Raw genomic sequence first — 14,017 nt, forward strand, 5'->3', positions numbered from 1 at the left:
CGCCTGCTGACAGTATTACAATGTATTCTAATAGTATCTGTGTGTATTTAGCTTATGATTTACAGTATATGTTGGCAATATTGTTACATATGTAGTTTAGTGGTTATACATTATTGAGATATTGTAAAGATACATTCTTAATTTATATTATCGGTTATATCACCAGCTTATTATGGTCATTACGTATGTTCCTGTCAATCAAAAGACCATATATGTAGCACCCCCCCCCCCCCTTCAATGAAATTGCTCTGCTAAGCAGTATTGATTGCCATACAAGGCCTTAAGGTCACAAGTTATGATGCTTATTTGCTTCATAAAAGGACCATAAGGGACAGTCTCAAAAGAGAGATGCTCACACTCATACACAATCACACACACGTCTGCCCAAACAGACATGCATAAGAACATTCTGAGAAGCTGGAACAGGTGCATGCTGTAAGACAGGAATAGTCACTTCCGTCTACTTCCGGCTTCTTCCCAAAGACTCGAGAAGGACAAGGAGAACATGTAAGATGCACATGGCCAGACAGCCATGACAATAATGGTGACTTATCTTTAAACTTCTGTGTGATATTTCTGGTTTTATCTACATGGAACTGTTGATAATACACTTTACATTGTTATTTTAAGTCATTGTGTGATAGAATAAAATCACACTTTATTATAATCGCCTCAAGACACTAAAGAAGTATTATATGTGTCTCAAAAATCCAACATAGCTTCAAAACATTATTAAAAAAAAAACAAATAAAGTATATTCTTGAAGGTTTGAAGATGGATTGTAAAAAGAAACCGCTCCAAGAGTGTGTATCTTCACATTGATCCTTCACACATCGATTGGTTCTGGCCCGATCCATGATCGTAAGCACTAAGAGTACATGAAAACAGGTATGCTGCACTCCAATGTTACAGATAAAAAATAATTTCCTGAAGTCTTCAAACAATATCAGTACAGACATGACAGCTCCCATGAAAGACAAGGAAAAGTAGACTAAGAACATGGTTGTGTGAAACATGTCTTCTTTTCCTTGTCCTTCATGGGAGCGGTCATGTCTGTACTGATGTTATTTAAAGACTTCAATAAATAATGTTTTATCTGCAACATCGATGGAGCATACCTGTTTTCATGTTCTCCTAAGGTTTGGAGATGACAATGACCAACAACTATTTTTGGTGCAAAGGAGAATTTTACAATCAAATTAGGAGAGTTGCCATAGAGGCTAATTATGCCCAGAGTGTGGCTAACATTTTTCTAAATAAGTGGAAAGAGGAGGAAATCTTCTATAAAACATGGCCCCAATTGATATTATATAAAAGATTCATTGACAATATTTTTATAATTTTGGAGGGTAAAAAGGAGGATTTGAAATTGTTTTCAGAGGTCTAAATCAAAACCAGTATGATATCAAATTTACTAGCAATATTAGAAGAGACATGGTACACTTTGCAGACCTTGAAAGAAGGGAAGTTTCTAAGTACACACACACATTTCAAGGAAACTGGTAGAAATGGATGTATATCTGTCAGAGGCTGCTACCATCCAGAGTGGGTGACAGCCATCCCAAAGGGGCAGTTTATGAGAATTAAACAAAATTGTCAAAAAAGAGGAGGATTTTATGGTACAGACGGATATGCTAATACAAAGGTTTAAAGAGAAAGGATATAAAAAGGGGGAACTGGAAAAAAAACAAGAGATTTGGTAAGGAGAACTCATAGAGAAAAATTACTAACAAAATGGGAAAAAGGGGACCAAAAGTATGATATGGCTTTCATTACAGGATTCAAAGTCCAGTGCAATCACTGTATGTGCTATCAAAAAAGACATTCAGCATGTGCTTATATCTACTTTAAGAGGCCAATGCCTACAAGCCTTACATTAATCTGTCCCTATGCACTCTATTAGCAGCATGTCCTATTTGTTTCTTTTCACAGCTAAGCACATTGTCAAAAGCATTTTAAAGGCCTACCATAGTTTTAAATTTGTACATTATTTTGGAGCTTCTTTGAACCACAAATAAGCTAAGTTTACCTCAACACGTGCTCTACTAAGGGATTATTCACACAAGAATGGACAGCTGCTCTACTAAGGGAGAATTCACGCAAGAATGGCAGCTGCTGGAGCAGTTTACCACTCTAGCAGCTGTTGTTACAGTGTAATGCACTGTACAGAAGCACATTGCCGTAATATTCTCTACAGTACAGTGTGATAAAATGCAGCATGTCTGCATTTTATTACAGCACTCTACAGTGCAGCTCCGGGTTGCATTGAAGTATGAATAGGACATACAGAAAACAACTGTTTTCTGTATGTCCTTGCAGTAGCAAAAATTTTACAATGCGGATAAACACCTGTCACCGCAACATGTGTGAATTCACTCTAATGCTCAAATTCCATCCCTACTCATGACCTTTGCCAGCTACTTATCCACTCAAGAACCTCATCTGCTTTACAAAACCTTATATGGATTGCTTTGAACTGCTGTTCACCTCTACCAGGACAAATGCCAGTTCGGAGATATCCTGCTAACCTATAACCTAGGAGAGACATCATCCCTCTGACAGTGTACCTCACTTGTAGAAACCATCATTAAGTCTTACATTCCTATGATAACTAATCATGGTCTCTGTGGTCCATACATGCCTGAACAATATTGGTGATAGTACACTTTTATCTCTGTTTAACCTCCTACAGTCAGATGACTACAAGAAGAAAGGTATGTCTGACTGGATATCATTACTTTGAAATTCAGGTTAATTTTGCTAAACCATCTCACCCCGAAACACACTGATTTGCCTTTTTTTTTATATTAATAGTTTTTTTTTATTTTTCTCTTCTGCAAGGAACAGGGTACATTACAACAGGAAATATACTGTTCAACAGTTGGAATAATATTAGCCATAAAGTAACAAAGAAAAATGCAGAGTACATCATCATGGCATCATAAGCGTCTCATAAACCTGTAGAGATCCTATCTCATAAGAAGTATCAGTACAAAACCAGGTCTTCAGATCACATTGCTCCTGTCTATAGAGTACTAGAACTTAGGCAAGGTCCAGCCCATGTGGATCAATCCAAGAGAGAATTTTTAAACCTAAGTAATAATATATTTGGGAATCATGGAGCAGTAAGCAAGAAAAAAAAAAGTAAAAGGAGAGAAAGGGAAATAGGAAAAAAGAGGGGAGGGGTAGGCAGGGACTTGTGCCTGACCAAGAGGCCAAAAATACAAAGTGGCTGATTGTTCCTGGGTTGGAGCCTATATGACCTGAGAAGATAGATAGGAAGCATAGTTCTGTCAAAATTGGAAAGTTTGATTTGCATTTTATAGCTGCTTTTAAACGTTCCATGTCATTAATCTCATTTACCATAGCCACCCACTGACCAATTGACAGATGGTCAGTGTATTTCCATTTTTGAGGGATGCAAGCCTTGGCAGCACTGAGCAGGTGGATCAAGAGGGATCAAGAGGGATTTTCTCTACCGGCATCTTGAGAGTGGGATAATATTTAGTAAGAATGTCTCAGGATGCATCTCCAAGGAGATAGCAGCAAGCTTATGTATCAACCATTGGAAAACCTCCCAAAAGAGTTGTATGAGAGGGCACAGCCAGAAGATGTGCAGCAACATGCTAGGTTCTTGCTGGCAACACCAGCATACCAAAGATACAGTGGGATATGTCTTTTGTAGAAATTCAGGGGCCCTGTACCAGCAAGTCGACAGTTTGTGATCAGCTTCCTGGAACCTGCTGGAAAGGGAGGACCTGTGGACAAAGTCTTGTTCTCATTTCTGAAGGAAGGGAGGAATGAATTCTTGCTGCATTCTGTTAATCTGAGTATGCAACATGGATAGCATAGGTAAAGTATGTAAACAAAGCTGTTCAAAAGTACAGATTCAATTGTGATTCACTGTGCTCAGTCTGATGGTAGTTAAAAAATGGCATATTTGCATGGCTCTCCATGAATCAATGGATGGGGAATCATAGCAATTTCTGGAAAGGACCGCCATCTGTCTCCCAGTGAAAATGTTGTACTCAGAATTGATTGGTCAAGAGAAAGGCTATGAATCTTCCAGGCCTGGAATAAATTCCTGGGCCCCTATTATCGGAGACATCAGAGTAAGTGCCCATAGATTGGACCCCAGGCAACCTGCTTTAGCCAGCACAGAAACAGTAGTACCTATCATAGGGTGAAATTTAACCTCCAATGGGAGGGGTGTTATCTGCCAAGGAAGTGTGTGCAGAGAAAGTGGGGACATATCTTGTTCCAGGCCTACCCAGCCTTTCTCCAACTGGTGTTTGATCCAGTCTAATGTGCAGGACATATAAACTGCATAATAATATTTAAAGAGGTCTGGGAAGCCAATGCCATCCTTGGGCAGAGCAAGGAGATGGTATGATATACAGTATGCTTTGTTTTATGGTCCCATAGAAAGTTCAGGTATTCCGCTTATGTCACGTGGAAAAAGGAACGTGGATTGGCTACCAGTAGTAAACTGGACTGTAAAATATATAATAGTCTTGGTAGAACTGTCATTTTAAGAATGCTGCTATGCCCAAACCATGTAAACGTTTGCTCGTGCCAGCATTTCAGATCCATCCTTGTTGACGTGTGTCAGGGAGGAAAATTTTCTTTGAATATGTCCGACAGAGAAGGGGCAAGATATATGTCCAAGTATTAATTTTCTTCTGGGCCAAATAGAAAGGAAAATAATTTGAATTTGAAGAAGACTCTCATTAGTCAAATTATTATTCTGGGCTTCCGACTTAAGGACGTTGATTTTGTTTTTTAATAGTTCCACATAAGTTTGTAAGTCCTGCAGGAAGTTGGGTATAGTTATATTTGGGCAGGTAGCAAAGAAAAGGAGGTAATCTACATAAGAAGCCACCTTATGTTGAGAGGTCCTGCCCTGAAGGCCCCTAATAACAGGATTGGTTTTGATTCTACATAGAAGGGGCTCCAAATCCAGCACAAAAATTAGAGGTGATAGGGGGAATCCCTGTCTGGTACTGTAGTTCAGTGAAAAGGTAGATGATAATGGCTTATTAGCTTGCTCCACCATTGTTGGATGAGAATAATTTGAATCCACCCAGGTGCACGTTAGATCCCAAACCAATATGTCTCAGGGTCCATTTCAGAAAGACCTACTAGACCTAATCAAAGGCCTTTTCCGCAACTGCTGAGATCAGTAGAGTAAGAATGTCCCTGGACTGGGCCAAGTGGATCAGATTGAGGACTCTACAAGTATCGTCCCTGTCTTCACTGTTTGGGATAAAGCCCACCTGGTCATTATGGACCAAAGAGATTGGCCAAAACCTTTGTGAAGATCTTAGTGTCCACATTTAACCGAGAAATGGGGTGATAATTCACACAGCCTGAGCTGCCCTTTCCTTCCTTGGGGATTAGGGGGATGTGCGTATGATGAGTGGCTATGGGCAGGGTCTCGCCATCCAACAAGGCATTACAAAAATGCACAAATCTAGGCACTAAATGATTACAGAAAGTCCAGTAATAAAATATGCGGAGACCATCTGGGCCAGGAGCCCAATTCGTCTTCATGCTTAGTACTCATAAGCCCTTCATAATTTCTGGCTCAGTTATAGGACACTCCATTTCCTCCCTGTCCTCTGTGAACAATTGAGGGAGGCCAGAATTTTGAAGGCAGTCATCTATCTCTAACGTGTGGTCTGGGAAATCTAACAGTGTGCCATTGTTAGAGAGATTGTAAAGTTTCTTGTAATAGTCGTAAAACAGTTTGCGATGTCTTGAGATTTGGGGAGTTTAAGACCCTGAGGAGTCGTTACAGTGGGTCTTATGTTTGGTGCCTCATTAAAATGTCTCCAGGAATACATATGTTTTCTTTTTAGTCTAATGAGCAAGACCGAGTTAAGGAAGTCTCTCAGAATCTTAAGATCGACTGCTGTTTTAATTGCTAAGGAGCATTTATGAGATAGTTCCAGGATACGTATGCATTCCAGGAGTGTAGTGATTTCTTGCTGATGTTAACTCAGGCTCCCAACTGAATGAGGGAACCTTGAATTACACATTTATGCGCCTCCCACACCACCCATGGAGGCATTGGTGGGGAAGTATTCTTTAATAGCACTCTCTATGGAGCTCACATGTTGCAGTTGTTGGAGCAGGCTCTCATTCAACCTCCTTGTTTCTGGTCGTCTGATCTCTTCCTCTAAGATTAGGGTCAGTGTTTTGAGTAAAGGTAGTGCCGATTGATGTAGAAAAACATAGTCAAGACGGGAGTAAGAGTTGTGGGAAGAGGAATAGAATGTATAATAGTGGGAGTCAGGGTAAAAGAGATGCAAAATGTCCACCAGGCACTCCTCAGAGAGAGCCCTTTTAAGTCTCCGGAGGGCTGTGAACCAGATGTGAATGGAGACATCCAATAATGGATCTAAGATAGCCTTTATGTTACTGCCTAAGATCCAAATCCCATCCTCAAAGTTGGACATTTTCTCAAGACAGAGCTCAATGAAGCTCACCTGCTCCACGTTGGGGGCATACAAAGTTGCCACTGTGACTGGTCAACCATAGATAGTTAGATAGTCCCCTTAATGAAAAGATACAATATCTACCCTGATTGTGATGATCAGGGTAGATGAGTGATGAAATTGATGCGTGATGCAGGATGTCAGTGCATTTCCATGCCACCAACTTGGAAATTAGTATGCTCACCCCCCCGTGACCTGGAATTAGGTGAGCAGCTTTGGTACACAGTAGGGTAGCAAACATTTCCAAATTTAGGCAATTTAGACTCCTTAAATTAGTCTCTTGTGAGAATGCAATATGGGCACAAGTCTTCCAAAGTTCACTTAGAATTTGGGATCTTTTTTGAGGTGTTCTCAGGCCCTTAGCATTCAGGGACAACCATTTTACACCCGGCATACCTAACAACCTAGTGTTATGGCACCCGACCCTGCGTGAGTAGAAGGGGAAAGAAAGAAAGAGAAAAGAAAACGGGGAGATTAAAAAATGAGAGAAGGTAGTGTGAAGAGTAGGGGACTGAAGGTAAGTGACAAAGGCCCAAGAGATTATTCACCCTTGGGCACTCACCACAAAACCTACAAACTGAGCAATAAATCAACACTGACACACCAAACTAACTCTTGTGTGAGAGCAGGGCCTATGTGGGGGAAACAGTAGAAGCCATGGAGGTCCCAGAGTAACAAATGGACCTTCCAAGGTAAAAAAATAATAGGGAAGTACATCCATTAAGGCCTGGGACACGCACCAATACACCAGAATAATCTACCGTGGATGGGGGGGAGAACCCACCTCAGTAAGACCTGTATTATGTAAAGAGCAGGCTATCTCCACAGAACCACCACCCCAGTTCTTCCAGACAGAGAGTGGGACCCCCCAGGCACAAAATCCAAGGACCTTCTGCCACCAGGATATGGTTAGACATATACAAAAACAACAACCATGCAATATCATGGTTTCACAGTAGGCAGATGAGACAAGTTAATACAAATCAGCACAAAAATGAAGAACCCCAGTCAGACGCCAGGCCTGGCATAATAAGTTAATGTGAGTGCCGGACATTCCCATAGGAGGGTTTTGAAGGCTGTCCTCTGTAGGGTTTTGTCAAGTGAGTTTGTAATTGCCAAGGCTGGAGATAGACATATACTAACATTACTAGGAAGTAACATCCACTATCATCATCACCATTTTCTATTACACTTAAGGACTTAATATTAACACCAATGTCATTGGGTTTGACCAGAAAATATTGCTCATCTGCCCCCTGGGAGCCAGAGACACTGCCATAGATACAAGAGTAAAATACTTAAAATAACCTGAATATGCATATTAACATGTATACCTTAACTGTAGTTTCATGTATTATAGGGGACAGCCACCTGCACCACCTTCGAGCCCCATGTATGCCTATGGGAGATCTCAGGGGATAGGCAACAATATCAACCTAAGACTTAGCATAGATGCTACAGCCACCACCAGACATCTAGTAATATGGAGCTAAAAAACAGCACATTCACAATTTAGTTAAAATGTAGGGAACAGTTGCAGTGTGATAATGGGATAGAGGTCAACCTGTTAGTCTGCATCTCCTGGGTAGTTCCGAGGTCTCAAGGTCTTAGTACTCCTTCATCTTGTTCTCTGTCTCCTTTGGGGCAATAGATTGGACATTGACATGGAGGGAGATTCTTCCGGAAAAACATCCAACCAATCAGGAACCGGTATCGGGCAGTTCCCCGGAATTGGATGAGGGGAGAAAGTTGGGCTGGAGAGTGCAAAGTGAACTGCTGATTGCCTTTCATAGTAATGAAATTAAAAGGGTAGTCCCACGTATATGTACCACTCATGGCACATAATACCTCTAGTAGGGGTTTCCCCTGGTGTTGTATAGCTAGGGTGGCCCTTGAGAGGTCAGGCAGGAGATGGATAGTTCCCCTGTCAAACTAAAGGGGGCCTTGGTGCCAGGCTTGTTGCATAATCAAATCCTTCTCTCGAAAAAAGTGTACCCTACATAGAACATCCCTGGGTTGGTCTCGGGCTGCCACTGAGTTTAGGACCCTATGCATGCAGTACAGCTCAATTGCCCTAGTGGGGGCACAGTCTAACTATTTGTTAAAGAACACTGTCACAGTAGGTGCAAGATCCGCAGCAAAAGTTGTCTCTGTTATTCCTTTAAGCCTGTTGCCAGTTTCGGTTTTCTATATCGTCTGCCCTCAAATGCAATTTTATAATATGGTCTTAGTGACTTTGCAGGGCTGTCTCCAAAGCATATCTTCTGTAGATTGGGAGGATTCTAGCACTGACACCCTGGCCTCTGTAGCTGTAACTTGGGCTCTCTGATTTCATCCACTTTTCTCTTTACAGAAGATTCAATGTGCAATGCCCAGTTTTCCAGTTCAGATTTAGTGGGGAGCATGGCCAGACTGAATTGAGTGTGTCTGAAGGTCTCCATATTCTCTGTCTCAGGTTGTACAGAGCCTGAGCCCTCTGATCTAGCATAGGAGGCTAGAGAACTCAAGTGAGACGTGGCAATGGGGAAGTCAGCCCTTACCTTCGATGAGCGGCAGGGCACACTTGATGCATGACCCCTACGTGAGGAAGATTCAGGCTGGTTCTCCTGGCAGGCAGTAGCTGGTACAGTCGCTATGGTGTCTTTTGGGGCTCCGAGTGAGCTCGAAGTCTGGGGGATGAAGAAGAGGCTCAGCTCCACCATTAAGCAGTCCCTGAGCAGTAGTGCTGTGGGACTTGTGCTGCTTAGGCATATGTAGCTGCTGGATAGGCTGGCAAAAGTCCACTGGATCAGGTCTTGTGGTCTGGGAGCTTGGGTTATCAGTGTCCGCACACAGCCATGGCTAGCCACACCCCCCACCATTTTCTTCATGGCTTGTACTTCATAATTCTATCGTTAATATAGGCTTTCTCAATTGAACTCATTTAAATTATCTTTTTTATGCATTCTCTAACTGCTTACACAGATATTTGTGAAACCCAATGCAGCTTGTGGCTTGTTAGATGACAACTGCTCGGGAATACAAACATTGTTATTTTGCTTACTGTTATAACTTTTGCTTTAATGTACTCATATAATTCATGTTAAAATCAAGATTCTGGTTAATACTTGTTCTAGATTGGACCTCTTTTTAACACTGTTATCCTGCGTAAAACGCGTTGCAGGTTTTACAACCCCTTAACTTTGACAACTATGGATCTGTTGAAGCACTACTCTTCTTGTATTAACCTCAAAGATAAACTCTAAATACATACAGTATCTCATACAAGAGAGTACATCCCTCACATTTTTGTAAATATTTTATTCTATCTTTTCATGTGATAACACTGAAGAAAGGACACTTTGCTACAATGTAAAGTAGTGAGTGTACAGCTTGTATAACAGTGTAAATTTGCTGTCCCCTCAAAATAACTCAACACACAGCCATTAATGGCTAAACTGCAGGTAATTACATATACTATGAGATACTGTATAACACACTGTTTACATAAAACATATTATGTAAACATTCTCTGACAAGATTGCAAACTCAATACTTGTAAAGACCCATCCATGTGGATGCAGAGAGCCATTCATTGTGTAGGCTGGTGGCTGCACATCCAAATGCTTACTTGTTTACAGAGACAGATGCATGTCCCTAGACTCACACAGGTTGCATCCAGGACTACTTATCTATCCCTATAGTAAGTAAATGAATAGAGGTGTGGTTAACAGCATATAGCCATATCCTGTCATTGATTTGTAAATACATATCTATCTCATTCCCAGGCATAAAAATAAGCTTGCTTTTCATGGAGTATGACTCTCTCTGTGCCATAAATGAACCGTTCCATTCTACTGCAGGGTTAACTAGTGATTACTAATTCTTTTATCTAAGGGGACCTTGTGACAGGGGTGGTTGGGCACTGCCCACATGGTAGTAGTTATACACTGGCCCTCCTTGAACCTTTGGATTAGGGGGTACTCTTGTGACCATGGGGGGACTGGCTTGCCACTCTCTCCAAATGAGCTACAAAAGCTCTTTACATACAGTATGTGTGACTGTTGACTACCTCCCTTTTTTGTCATGTATACCCTCGTCTGCATTTTGTTACATTGGTCCATAGGTAAGCTTTGCAGGGGGCACATGTCCAATATACACAAGACATTTCGAACCCTTCAATTTTTTGGTTAGTGATTCAGATTTAATTGTTACAAATTTGCTGTTTAGAATGGCACTGTTTACCTTATATTCAATTCAGCAGAATTAGGTAATACACAGCAATATTATACATCTTGCTAAAAAAGTGTCCACCATCACATTCCAGTACCACCCAGCCTATACCAACCATGATCTTCCACTGCCCTCAAATTAGGGGAGTCTGCTTGTTTTTGAAGCAGACCTTTCTAAACCCCAGAGAGACTTATTTGTTTAACATTCTTTTACATTACCCTCTCATATATTTCTATGCTACCTCTATGACATCATAGATCTCATCCCTCTGCTTCTCCATAACAGCCCAGATTTGGATAAATGGCACCGTTTCACACCCATTTACTACATGAAATGGATTTATCCTTCTGAAGGAAGTCACTGTCATTAGGAAATACCTTTTCCATGAAAGGGTGTGCTTGGTCAGTAACAATGTCCAAAGTAGCACCCACATGAATGGCAGGACCCAAAATTTCTGAGAAGAGCACTGTCCAAAGCATCACACTGACTCCCTCTGATTTACCTTCTTCCCCTAGTGCATTCTGGTGTCATCAGTTCCTCAGTTAAGAAATGAACATGCCCCCAGCTGCCCACATGATGTATAAGAAACTATGATTCATCAGACCAGTCTATCTATAGACATTTTTTGGCTGGGGTCACGGTCAGCATGTGCACTCTGACCAATCAGCTGTTATGCAGCCCAATACACAATCAATTGCAAAGCCTATTTTTTCTGCTTTCGATTCATGAACTTCAGGAACAATTTTGGGTTGATTTACTAAAGGAAAATAGGCTGTGCACTTGGAAGTGCACTGCAAGTGTACTGCAAGTGTAGTTGTTCTAGATCTGAGGGGAACAAGCAAGAGAAAGTAAAAAAAAAGCATTTTTGCTTGTACATGATTGGATGAAAAAAATCAACAGAGCTTCACTTAATTTCAGAGATTCCCCTCAGGATATAAAGCAACTGCACTTGCAGGTGTACTTGCAGTGCACAGTTTATCTTTAGTAAATCAACCCCATTGTTTACTTGCTGTCTAATATATCCCAACAAGTTTCAGATTCAATGATACTGGGGTAATCACTATTGTTCACTTAACATGTCAGTGGTCATAAAATATAGCTGCTCAGTGTAAATCCAACCTAAATATTAGATTAACAAAATCTTACACCCTCAATGTAACTCTCACACCTAGTCAAAAATCTCCAAATCCAAGTTGCCCTCCAAATTGAAAAATTATACCTTCACATTTCTGATAACCTTCTTCCCTTCTCTTTATTCTAGCATCCCACATGACAGAGATCTGGAGGCTGTGGAACATTACTTGAACTCAGAAGACCCTTTACCCCTAGTTAAAAAAGTTTATATTTGAATTAATTACCTTTCCAATAAAGCACAACTGTTTGTAGTACAAAGGGACCTTTTGCCTTTAAAAAATGGCATTATGATGAGGGCTAAATTTTTCCCAAACCTTGCCAGTTTATATAAGGCTTAGTGGGAGGAAGGTGCCATTTATGCAAAACCCATCCTGGAAATTTTTGCAAAAGACATATTGATTATGTCCTCCTTTTGTGGAGTGGCATTGTGAAGTCTTTACACATTTTTATGTAGATTCTCCTATATAACTTCCTCAATTTGGTTATCTATAAATGCAGGGATCAGTTTCTAACCAAAAATTAAACAGACAGAAATCGGTATATCCCCATGGAGAGCTGTCACCACCCTTGATGGTTGAGGGCTATCATCAGAAGACAGTTTCTCCAGATTAGGAGAAATTGTTCTAAGAATAACAATTTTATTTCACAGACTGGCCTCTTGAAATTGAGATTCTTACAAAAAGGTTATCAGGAGGAAACTTTGGATCAGGAAATCAAACAGGCTCTTGATACTGAACATGAATATTTAATGGTACTCAAAATAATAGATCCAGATTTTCAAAACATACAGCAGAAATGGTCCTTTTTGTACCACCTTTTCTAACTAACGATTGCTAAGACTTTTGTTTCATAAAATGTGGCAAGATCTTAAAGCTGATAGTTTTGGGCCCTGAATAACCAGAGCATTCTAATATTATTTTTAGAAAGGCTCAAACACTGGGAGATTTGAATGCCCCCAATGTTATTGAGAAAACCTCCCAAATAGTTTTGTTTGGGACTTGGTATGCAAGGATATTGAAAGTATTCATACCAAAACATCCTCTGTTACTCTAAAATTGTATGAGATTTGAGAGTTAATTTCCACACATGTTGTCTACCTATTTCAGTGCCCATGTGGACTACAATGTGTAAGTAGAACTACATGGGCCTTACATGTCCATATGGGCATTACTTGTCTGTATTGGTAAACACATTACCCATATTAAGAAAAGGTTTTAAGACCATAATCTTTCAAAACATTCCAGGAAAGAAATCTCCCGCCATGAGACATGATGGATTTATGATCTCAGATCTTACAGATTAGTAACAGGTTTTCAATTTATAATATTTAGGAATTCCTAATCTGGTTCCCTCTTTTTCATGTACTGTATATATATATATATATATATATATATATACTGTATATAATTTTTATTATGCAGCTTTCATACTGCTTCAAAAGCAAAACACACAGTAAAAAACTCATATGTGTTTTTGCTGCATTTTTGCTGCAATTCTGGTGTGTTTTCTGGGTGCCTATTAGAGTAGTTGCTTTCCCATTGAGAAGTTGATCTTTCTATTTTAAGATTATGTATACAAGACCAATGGCTGTTTACTGAATGTTCCTGAATTTCCCACCCAAGAGTCTTTGGCTTCACCTTGGTCTACTCATTTGCACCTCTATGGACAACATGCACATGCTTTGAATACCTGTCTACCCTAGTGATTGATATTACTCTATTAAAGATTAGGAATTGGTTCCAATGTACTGATTCTGTCACGTGTGCTCCTCAAAAAGGATTCCCCAAATGCTTCAAGACCACAAGTGAATTGTAATCGGAGTCTTTGCATTTTATGAACCTCTTTGTGGAAAGTAATTTTTAGTGATGTGTAATACATTTTTAATAGCTAACAATAAAGTTGTTTTTATGGTACTCTGTTTCTCATCTATATGTCCACACAAAGCCCAAGTCTACATATTTTCATAGTTCACGTTCATAGTTACATAGTTTGTAAAGTTGAATAAAGACAACAGTCCATCCAGTACAACCTATGTGTGTGTGTAAAAAAAAATCATATCCCATATCCCTGTATATTGCGTTCATCAATATGCCCATCTAAAAGTTTTTTTTTAAACTATCAGTACTACCCGTTGATACCACGGATTGTGGACGCAAGTTCTTACAGCTCTG

Source organism: Staurois parvus, unplaced genomic scaffold, assembly GCF_062004578.1.
Source record: "Staurois parvus isolate SC_StPar_1 unplaced genomic scaffold, SC_StPar_1.0 ptg000243l, whole genome shotgun sequence".
In the NCBI taxonomy this organism is placed as follows: Eukaryota; Metazoa; Chordata; class Amphibia; order Anura; family Ranidae; genus Staurois; species Staurois parvus.